General features: G+C 36.3%; 1 long non-coding RNA gene across 2 annotated transcripts; it reads left to right on the forward strand.

Moving 5' to 3' along the window:
- The first annotated feature begins 2,169 nt into the window (after nucleotides 1-2,169).
- LOC113301423 lies at nucleotides 2,170-4,508 on the forward strand. 2 transcript variants are annotated; one of them, XR_003336277.1, is made up of 2 exons: nucleotides 2,170-3,524; nucleotides 4,218-4,508. It is a non-coding gene; the product is annotated as an uncharacterized LOC113301423 (long non-coding RNA). The 2 variants fall into 2 exon arrangements; XR_003336276.1 differs by having other exon boundaries at nucleotides 4,195-4,486.
- The last annotated feature ends 6,190 nt before the right edge of the window (nucleotides 4,509-10,698 follow it).

Raw genomic sequence — 10,698 nt, forward strand, 5'->3', positions numbered from 1 at the left:
TTTTCTAAAACCATTATAGATTAACGACTTAAAGATTTCAATGGGATTGTGAAGCCAGAACCAATTACTTTCTATGTAGTTGCTTGTTCCGATCTTGTTGTATTCTATCGTATTGAGTACTATCTTCTCTAAGATTTGCTCGAGATTTAATCTCCGATGGGCAAGATAAAAAGTAGTCACAAAAATCTTCGTCTCATCGTTTGTGATTCCACAATATCTTTTTTCGCTACCATACGATTAAGATTATTGTGAGGTGATTGATATTACCAGGCTGTTCTTCGGGAATATAAGTCCGGTGTATCAATTGGTTCTTTTCACCTTGATTTATCAAAAGACGGAACAAAACTCATAGGTATTTCTGTGGGAGACAGATTTATCTATTCAATAGACTTTTCTGTGTGAGACAGATTTGTTTATCAAGTCTTCGACTTTGGGTCGTAGCAACTCTTAGTTGTGGGTGAGATAAGCTAAGGGAATCAAGTGCATAGAGTCCTTCTGGGATTTAGAAGCGTAAGGAACGCGACTGTACCTTGATCAGTGTGAGATTGGTTAGGGATCAATTACATTCCAGTCTGAAGTTAACTTGTAGTTGGCTAGTGTCTATAGCGTCTTAATACAATGTGGTGTTCAAATCTAGACTAGGTCCCGGGGGTTTTCCGCATTTACGGTTTCCTCGTTAACAAAATTTCTGGTTTCTCTGTTATTTCTTTTCCGCATTATATTTTCTATATAATTGAAATATCACAGGTTGTGCATAGTTCAATCAATTAGATAATCCAACCTTTGGTTGTTGATATAAATTGATTGGCACTTGAACATTGGTCTTTGGTACCGTTCAAGTTGTTTCTCATAATAATCAGGCTCGCGGATTTCTATCTTTTTGATTTGCTGATCACATTGAGAAATAGAGATATAACTCTTTTATGTATTTTCCTTGACTGAGTCTGACTGTCTAGTTGATTCTCTTGGAAGTATATTGGAGTTAGTCTATATAGATTGCCTAAATGAAATATTGGGTGTGGTTGTTAGACCCCCGCTTTTTCAATTGGTATCAGAGCAGGAAAATACGCTAAGACCTCATAAGTCTGTGTTTGTAGCAATCTGATTTTTTTTATGGACGAGTGTATCTCTAATAACGTACCAGTTCAGAAATTACCAGATGTTTTTCAAATCTTAAATTCACCTGAGAGAATTGTCACATCTAGGTCAATATCTAAACATCCTCATGATGTAGAAACTGTTGATAACTGGGAAACACTCATATAATAACAGTTGGATGAACTTTATGACGAAGGTGACTCATATGTTGATAGAGATTTTGATGAGAAAATTAGGGGTGCACATATCCTACCTGAAAATGCGGGGGTCTAACAACCACACCCAACAATTTGTTTGACAATCTGAGAGGACTTACTCTAATACACTTTCTAGAGAATCAACTAGACAGTCAGACTCAATCTAGAATAAAGTATATCAAAGAGCTTAATATCTCTAACTCTTAATTCAATTCGCAATCAGCAAATAGAAATCTGCGAGCTTGATTGAATATAAGAGGAGTTACTTGAACGATACCAAAGACCAATGTTCAAGTGTCAATCAATGTAAATCAAAAAACAAAGGTTGGATATTCTAATTGATTGATCTTAACGCATAACCTGTGATATTTCAATTATATAACAAAATATAATGCGAAAAAGAAATAACACAGACACCAGAATTTTGTTAACGAGGAAACCGCAAATGTAGAAAAACCCCGGGACCTCGTCCAGATTGAACACCACACTGTATTAAACCGCTACAGACTCTAGACTAATGTAAGGACCCTCAAGCTCGTCACCGCTGTTAGACCAGTCAAGTGACGAATTAGCCGATAATAACTCGATTAGTTTAACACGAACGTTAATTATTAGAAATTAATCTAACAACGATTTAAATACGAAACTGGTACCGTTGAGTAGATCTCGAAAAGTTACACAAAATAGACTACTCGAACGTGTCATTCAAATATCGTATGAAGAAGATTTATCAGTTTGTTTACGGAGGGAAAAATAGTCATTTTGATGATGGACTCTATGGCAACCCTTATCCAAGCTGTGGGTGCCTCAGTAATTTGGTCATCCTTATCCCCAGCCGAACGGTGAAGATTAACTTACTCTCTTTTCTTCCCCTTCTTTCTTCATTATTCTTATCTCCTCGTTTCTCCTTTCTTCTTCTCCTCTCTTCTTCTGTTTGAAACCGAGAGATGATTTTGAGGTAAGATTTGAGAGAATCATTTGTTGAAGCTAGTGCAGATGATGAAGATGTATAGATGATAGAGGAGTCGAGGTTGTTGTTGATGAAGAAGAAAAGATGATTCAGGGAACCAAGCTGGGGTTTCTGTGATTATGAATTGGGGTTTCGAATTGGTGATGAATAATTTGAAATTGAAGATGGGTTCGTTTTTAATTGGTGTTTGATGGAAGTTGTGGGGTTGTTCTGAAGTTGATTTGAGGATCGAATCAAGAGCTAGGGTTCATAAGAAAAGTTCAGAGGAGAGTTTGAAGATGAAGTTAATGGTTTAGGGGATTGAATTAATGGTGGGTTTGTTCTGAATCGAAGAATAAGTGGATGTGTTGGGTTTAATTGAAGTTTCTCTAGGAAATTGAATCAGTGAATTAGGGTTCTTGATAGAGCAGAGATTTAGGGTTCATGGGTTGAATCACAGTTGGAGAAGAAGAGTCTGGAGTCACTGTTTGAGGTAACCTCTTTTTACCAAATAAAGTTGAATCGAATTTCATTTTGAATTATCGAATTTGGATATTTGTTGGATGCACTTTGAATTGAAATTTGAGTGTGCAGGAATTGAAGTTGCTATGAATTGGTTGAGCAAATTAGGGAAAATATCTAAGTTAATGCAATAAGTGAGAATGTTTAGAGTTCTGCAAGGGGCATGAATACTGCAGGTTGGTATGCATTGAGGTGGAGTTGAGTTTGTCTTATAATTGGTATTGTGGAGTGCAGAGAAGGAGTTAGTGGTATAATGCTGAACTGGTGTTGATGTTGTTACAGGAAATGTGTTGGTGGAGTGGTTGTTGAGCTGAAGTGAAGATTAACTAGTATTGCAGGTGGAAGTAGTGGTGCTGAAATGGAGATGCATGTGATAATGGTTTTATTTAGAATGGATGAGTGTGTGTAGACATTGCTGATGAACAGGCTTGAGTAGTATGAGCTGAACCTAATATTAGAACTGTATTGGTGGTGTTGTAGGATGCAGGGAAGAAATCTGGAGTTGTGGATGAATAAATGTTAGATGTACAGAAGTGATAATGGAGTTCAGTTCATGGTCTGTTAATAAAGATGAGCATTAGCAGATGGTGTTGGTCTCAACTGATATTGTCAGTGCTTTATATAAGCTGGGTCTGATGTGTATGAAGATGACTGTGTGTTATTCAAGATAAGATGTTGTGTGATTGAAATGTTAGAATGAGGGTTAATTGAATGTTCTGAGTTGTCTCTCTACTGGAAGCTTGCAACTGCATTTGCAGGTAAAGCTAAGTTTGTAGTTGTATTTAAATTATGAAGTTGTATTTCAATTTTATGTGTTATTGTTGTGTTGAACTTTAGAATCCTGTTAAAATGAATAGAATCAGGTTGGTGGTGTTTTATGTAACCGTTCTTGAGTTTAGGCAGGTTAGTTATCCCAGTCAGTCTAGCTGACTTACCTGGCTCAGACCATCTGACTGAGCCGACTCACCTGACTCAGTCTAGTTGACTGAGTTGATTCTTTTGACCGATTTGACTCAGAGACCTGACCAGTGGACTTAGCTTTGACTGTACCTTGACCTGACCTTGGACGTTGATTGTTAGTTGACCCTTGACCGCTAGTGACTGTTACTCGACTTTGGTGGACTTGGGCTTAGGGAAGTTTTCTTATTTAGATGTTTTGGACCTCTTATGTTCTGAATTAGCCTTTGGTTCCTTCTACAAAGTTGTAGATATTCTTAAGACTTAGCTAATGGACTATAGAACCAACCTAATTGAATTAGTAAACCTTAGTTATGTTAAAGATAGATAATCAAAAGGTGTAAAGTTATAAATGGCTTAGAACCATTAGATATTTCACTTAGCTTATAACTAGAGAATTATATGGGATTATGTTATGAGCCTTGTGTGAGCCTTTTGGCTAGATTCTTAGACTTCTTGTGTGATTAACAGTTAATCTATATTAACAACGATAGATCTCTATCAAAGGATGAACTAGTGGATCGTGGATCTCGAGGTAGGCGTGGCTTGTCATCAAAAGAGGTGGGAATACTTTTGACTCTCTTGTAACTATTGATGTTTTCTTTTACAAAAGTTTATGTTTATCAAATTCATACATTGTCTAGTTGTGCATTTCATATTTTGTCTAAATTGCATTACGATAATTCTGTTGATTATGTTAATCTTTCCATGGTTTGGAAAGAACTTGTAATGTTTTATCGTCAATATGAATTGTTATGGGAAATGAGAATTTCCACGTGTGGTATATAAGATACGCTCCTTCACATCTACATCTACATGAATTCTGCTTTTATGCTTACTATTGGTCAACAGGGGTGACATCAATAGCTATTAGGTGTGTAATTGGTTGACACCATATTATACATTGTTTGAAGAAGGAGTTTGTCCATATACATGTTTGTCTATTTCAGTGACTTGGTCACTCTTTAATGTTTGCAAAAACATATATTGTTTTCCAACTTTTGCTTATGATTACTTGAAATTTAGATGTTATTCCTGCTGGGCGCCCCTTTTAGGGATGATGTGCTCACCCATTCCCACTTCCAGTTTCAGAGACAGATCAGAGTTGCCCGGCGAAAGCTTCAAGGGTTGAGTTCGCTAGTTGATTAACTTCTACCATGTTTATTATGTTGTATATTTTATTTGTAAACCATATGATTATTGTTATGTATCATTTGAGAGGAGTTGTTGTATATATATTTCTGAACGGGGCTAGTTTTGGGTTAAGTTTTTGTAGCATATTTCTTAATTGAATGTTTAAGTATTTGATTTAGATTCGTAGTGCCTCTTTATTTAGTTAATTTCTTGGATTAGTCAGTTGCTAGCTTTGGGGGCGCTACAGTGTTGGTATCAGAGCTCACTATTAGATCTTATATGAGAAACAATAGGTATAGCCAGTGCAAGTTAGTGAACTAGATTACTTTAGAACTGGGTTGGGTTGTGAGATAAATCTTAATCACTAAAAGCTATCAATAATTAAAATATTTATTTGATTGATTCGTTTGTTTGTTTGTTTGTTTGTTTGTATATGTAACGAAGTAAAAATTGCTGGAAACCCCAATAACTTAGGCTAACAATGATTAGAGAGAGAGTAATTTGTCTAATAGTTGGGTCTGGCTTCACAATCCCAATGAAGTCTTTGAAGTCGTTAACCTACAGGGTCTCGATTGAAACCTAAGGTTAACGGAGAATCGACTCTAGTTATGCAACTAGTAACACACATGAGGTGTGGGGATTAGGTTTCCCAGTTGTTAGAGTTCTCCTTTACATAGTTTTCAAATCAGGGTTTGCAATCCAAGTTACCTTGGTAGCAAAGCATTCAATATTCACCGTTAGATGAAAAACCTGATTCAACCAAGCTAATATCTTTCAACCGTTAGATCCAATCTTGACTTGTTATACACAAATGAAATGTACCCTTATTTAGGTTTATGTAACCGCACCTAAATGTGTACACCATGTTGGTTCACAAATAGTTAATCGAGGTTAGCCATATGATTACTCTCATATCAACCTTATTCATCTTAACCGTAACTAGTTCAAATGAAACTAGTTAAATAGTTCTTTAATTGTTATATTCCCATAGAATTATACAAGAACATTGTTGAAGCAAAATCTATTTCATTCACTCGAATCAATCATGAACATTATAGACACGGTTTGCAAAGATTGCATTCCTTATTATATAAATGTTTATGTTCATGTTTAAAACCGATTTTAGAACTTTAACCTTCAAGTATGCAAACGGGTACGCATACTTGAAATACACGGACTAAGATTGAGTTACGCCGGTACGCAAACGGGTACGCAAACTTCAAATCCCAGCAGAAATTTTCGGACATGAACCTGCACGCTAGTACGCAAACGGGTACGCATACTTAGGTTCCCGGATTTCTCAAACCAATAGGTGCGCAAACGGGTGCGCGTACTATGGTTCCCGGACATGGATTACATATGTGCAAGAGTGCACAACATGACATATCCAATAATGGTTAAGTGTTCTAAACTATTATTTCAATCATTGAAACTTTCTTAGAGGATGACAATATCCTTTCACACACTATCAAGTATCAAAGCAATTTTCAAGTTATTGAAATAATCATTACGAAACATTCCAAGACAACACCAAATGATTGTATCACACAAACCATGTAAGATATTACTCGGCAATTTTCACATGATATAAGATGAACTTGGTCGAATCGAAAGCTTGTTAACACATATTTTGAGAAATATGTAAACGAGTTAAACTCAGCTCGAAATCTCAAATGTGTATATAGAAAACTATATCGTAATACGACTTATGTCTCAATATATGAGATAGAGTAGAAATAACTTTCCAAGTGATAGATGAGTTTAAGTCTCCACATACCTTTTGCCGATGAATTTCCACAAGCTACCCTTAGTAGTTCCTCGTCTTCAAATGATGAACGCCGTGAAAACTAAGCTCAACTACACAATCTATGTCCTAGTCCGATACATCTATAAATAGGCTAGAAATCAAGACTTATAGTTTTGATCACTAACATTGACAAACATGCTTGAGATAGCAACTCATGCGAGTTCGACCGAGCAGTAATCTAACACTACCCGTACCCGTCATTTCTACCCTACCCGCCACTGTTTTACCCGTATCCTACCCTACCTGCCGTTTGATGGGTAGGGTAACGGCTAAAGATTTCTTACCCGCCATCAAACGGGTAGGGTGACGGGTAAAGCTCGAAACTAACCGACCCTACCCGCCTACCCGCTAATATAGAAATGACTTAAAAATCCACGCATCGGTTTTTTCTCCTGCCTATTTTTTCGTAATTTTGAAATGTATCAGGGGGAAGTTGTTTTTTCTATTCCTTATCTCTTCTTTTTTCTTCTCGTTGTACCAAATCGAACACGCAAAAGAGAAAAGACTTCGTGCCAAATCAAACTCAACCCTAAGTCCCCAAAATAAAATCTAGGAGGAGAAGTGGAGAACTTAGTCAATTGGATTTTTTACGAAACCCCTTTATCCTATTCTTGCTCCATCTCCGTCTAATACCTCAAGTTCAGGTGCATTCAGGTTTGATTATGTTATAAGAATTTTGTTTGATTTATTAGTAACTCTGATCTACCAATTAATTTGATACTCTGTATGTTTGATTTTAGAAGGGAAGACAGACTAGTCTGAATCAGCAACTCACTCTCATGCTTTTAATCTTTGTACTATGAAATCAAACCCTAATTCCTAAATAAATGAGATTTTATGAAAACTTAACATGCATGTTAACTGATTGATGAAATTTCTCATAGGAATTTAGTTTGTTCCACATGGAGGACAAGTTTCAATGGGATTCTCATAGAATTGTAATTCAATATATAGAGTCAGTTTGGTGCTGTAGAATTCATAAATTTAGTTGAGTGATTGTGATTTTATATGAATATATGATTGTCGCTCAATCTTAAGTACTCCGTTTGTTAGACCACTGCTCGGTCGAACTCGCAAGCGTTGCTATCTCAAGCTTGTTTGTCAAGTTTAGTTGCCAAAACTATAAGTCTTGATTTCTAGTCTACTTATAGCTAAGTCTCGGATTAGGATAGAAAGTGTAGTTGAGCTCTAGACTCCAAGATGTTCATCATACAAAGACGAAGAACTACTCAAGGAACTGGTGGAACTTCATCGACTAAAACTTATGTGGAGACTTGAACTTATTTATCACTCAAAAGTCTATCTACTATATCTCCTATCTTGAGACAAAAGTCATATTTGCTATATAGACTTCGATTATACACATTTTCTATTGCGAGCCGAGTTTATCTCGCTTATCTATTTCTTGAAATATGTGTTGGTAATCTTTCGCTTTGGCCAAGTTCATCTTTACAAGTGATGAAAGTCATGTTGATTGTTTCAATCTTTTGAAAATCGCTTTGATGAAAAATGGAGTGTGAATAACCTCTATATAACATCCTCTAAGAATGTTTCAATGATTGACATAGAGAGTTTAGAATATGTAACCATCTTTGGATGAAAGCATATAGTGTGTTCGGACATTAGTGTATAAGTCCAAAACCGGGAACCAAATGTATGCATACTTGTGTGTGTACTAAATGGTTGATGGAGACTGGGTAAGTATGTGTGCCCATGCGCACACTGGCGGAAGTTCACGACCGTGAATTTCTGCTGAGTTTGGAATTCAAAACCAACTCAATCTGGTTACCTAAGTATGCGTACCCATGCGCATACCAGCGGAAAGTTCACGTCCGTGAATTTCTGCTGAGTTTGAAAACCGAAACAAACTCAAATCCGGTTACTTAAGTATGCATACCCATACGCATACTTAAATGTGTTACTTTCTAAAATGGGTTTGTTCATGAACTAAAACATTTATATATTATGGAAAGCAATTTGCAAACCGTGGCTATAATGTTCATGAATCGATCTGAGTGAATCAAAACCGATTTCGCTTCGATTGTGTCTTGTATACTTCTATAAGATCTAAGCAATTGAACAAATATCTAACTAGTTCTTTTGAGTCATTTGAACTAGTTATGGTGAAGATGAATATGGTTGATATGAAAGTGCTCATATGGCTAACCATTTGATTAGCTACTGTTGAACCAACTATGTGTACACATTTAGGTACAGTTACCAAAAACGTGCATTTCATTTGTGTATAACAAGATAAGATTCGATCTAACGGTTGAAAGATATTATCTTGAATCTAATCAGGTTTTCATCTAACGGTGAATATTGAATGCTTTTTTACCAAGGTAGCATTGATTGTAAACCCTGATTTGAAGACTATATAAAGGAGAACTCTAGCAACTGGGAAACCTAATCCTCACACCTCATGTGTGATACTAGTTGTATAATCTAGATTCGATTCTAATTTAACCTTAGGTTTCTATCGAGACCCTGTAGGTTAAAGACTTGAAGACTTCATTAGGATTGTGAAGCCAGACCCAACTATTTTCTCTGTAGTTGCGTGATCTGATCTTGTTGTTTCAATCGTATTGATTACAATTGTAAAATTGGCTCGAGATTAATTTCTCTGATAGGCAAGATAGAAAAGTAGTCACAAACATCTTCGTCTCATCGTTTGTGATTCCACAATAACTTGTTTCGCTACTCGATTAAGATTATTGTGAGGTGATTGATAATCCTAGACTGTTTTTCGGGAATATAAGTCCAGGTTATCGATAGGTTTCTGTTCACCTTGATTTATCAAAAGACAGAACAAAACTCGTAGGTATTTCTGTGGGTCTTGTAGACTTTTCTGTGTGATACAAATATGTTTATTAAAGTCTTCGACTTTAGGTTGTAGGAACTCTTAGTTTTGGGTGAGATCAGCTAAGAGAATCAAGTGCGTAGTATCCTGCTGGGATCAGAGACGTAAGGAGCGCAACTGTACCTTGGATCAGGGTGCGATTGATTGGGGTTCAACTAAATTCCAGACCGAAGTTAGTTTGTAGTAGGCTAGTGTCTGTAGCGGCTCAATACCGTGTGTTCAATCTGGACTAGGTCCCGGGGTTTTTCTGCATTTGCGGTTTCCTCGTTAACAAAACTTCTGGTGTCTGTGTTATTTCTTTTCCGCATTATATTTTGTCATATAATTGAAATATCACAGGTTGTTCGTTGAATCAATTAATTGGTAATTCCAACCTTTGGTTGTTGATTGATACTTGAACGTTGATCTTTGGTACCGTTCAAGTTAATTTCTCTTGTGTTCAGTTAGACTCACAGATTTCTATTTGCTTGAGTAAGTATTGAATCGAGAAATTGAGATATAACTCCTTGATATACTTTTTATTAAGATTGAGTCTGACTGTCTAGTTGATTCTCTTAAAAGTATATTGGAGTTAGTCCATAAAGATTGCTAAGCGAATTATTGGGTGAGGTTGTTAGACCCACACTTTTTTCAATTGGTATCAGAGCAGGCAAACACGTTTTAAGACCTTATAAGTCTGTTTTTGTAACGATCTGACTCTATGGACAGAAATTCTATCTCCATAAACGTACCACCAGTCTTCAATGGCTCAAACTACTTATGGTGGAAAATCGTTATGCGTGCTTTTCTTCAAGATCGTGATTTTTAAACATCGGTTTGTGTTGTTAATGGCTTATGATCCTCAGGTTAATACAGAAGGCGATGTATCTATACCTAAGGATATTGGTAAATATAGTCCAAAAGAAATCCTTGTTGCAAAGCAAAATTCTGACGGCTTAAATGATATCATACATGCCATTACCCCGGATCTTCAGCATCATGTGACTACGTGCACAAATTATAAAGAAGCCTAGGATATCTTAGAAACCGTATTTGAAGGGAATACCTGTGAAAATGAAGCTAGGCTTCAAAACCTAAATTCTGATTGGGAAAACCTTCGTATGGCAGATGAAGATTCATTTGATGAGTTTAATCACAAAGTGTCTGAAATTGTTAATGCATCTTTTGCATTGAG

Source organism: Papaver somniferum, chromosome 8, assembly GCF_003573695.1.
Source record: "Papaver somniferum cultivar HN1 chromosome 8, ASM357369v1, whole genome shotgun sequence".
Lineage (NCBI taxonomy): Eukaryota > Viridiplantae > Streptophyta > Magnoliopsida > Ranunculales > Papaveraceae > Papaver > Papaver somniferum.